Raw genomic sequence first — 1,086 nt, forward strand, 5'->3', positions numbered from 1 at the left:
GTTTGTTTCGTTTTCCGGGTTTGTTTTACAAAAAAATGTTTGATTGTTGCTACTCTAATCGAAATATAAAAACGTACGATGAAAAAATTACGATAAAACTCTTGAAGTATAGAAAAAAAAAATAAAAAGAAAGAAATTATTGTCTGTTCGCATAATAAACTCCCACCGGGTTTTTTTCTCATCAATTTTTTTTTTTTTTTTTTTTTTTTTTTTTTTTTTTAAATATTCGAGTTTAAGTTTATCGTCCTTTAATTATTTAAACGTTCGAAATCGGAAAAAAAAATAGATATAAGAAACCGTTCGAAGAATGATGGTAAATTTACTCTCACTCTTTCTCTCTCTCTTTCTCTCTCTCTCTCTCTCTCTCTCTCTCTCTGATAGCATTAGCATTTTATTTTATTTTAAAAGTAAAAGATAATAATAATAATAATAATAATAATAATAATAATAATAATAAAGCCAACGGCCATAGCGTGCTGGTCACACCGGTTCCCGTACGATCACCGAAGTTAAGCAGCATCGGGCGTGGTGCAAACTTGGATGGGTGACCGTTTGAGAACGCCACGTGCTGTTGGCTTAAAAAGAGCAAAAAAATGAGAACAAGACAAAGTAAGAACCAAAAACAAAATCTTGTTCTACTGTCGACCTGAGGCAGCTCGACGAGAACGTGAATTTCACTGCTTCTGACCCTGGCCACTCCAAAGATGTTAGTCACCGGAGCCCAGTTCAGGAGACAAATCGTTCCCATCGAAAAAGACGGACTCAGGAAGACCTTCAAGAATTGATGTGGTGCTATCTTATAATAAGTGGCACCACCGAAATTCGAGTATTTGTCCCTAAGGAATCGGGTAGAAACCTCGGATAAATACTTAAAAACTCCGACAAGTAGCCTTGTCGTGTTTAATGGTGGATAATAATAATAATAATATCGAACGAACGTTCGTTTGTTGTTTGATTTACTTTTAAAAACAAAATAAAATATAAAGTGTTAAATTTTAATTAAGGTATTCGATAGTCGCCCTCTCTCTCTCTCTCTCTCTATCACTTTCAGTGCCAAAAAGTTTAATTTTCAAAGTTAATCATCAT

This window comes from Pediculus humanus, genomic scaffold (genome assembly GCF_000006295.1).
Source record: "Pediculus humanus corporis 1103172107368 genomic scaffold, whole genome shotgun sequence".
NCBI lineage: Eukaryota > Metazoa > Arthropoda > Insecta > Psocodea > Pediculidae > Pediculus > Pediculus humanus.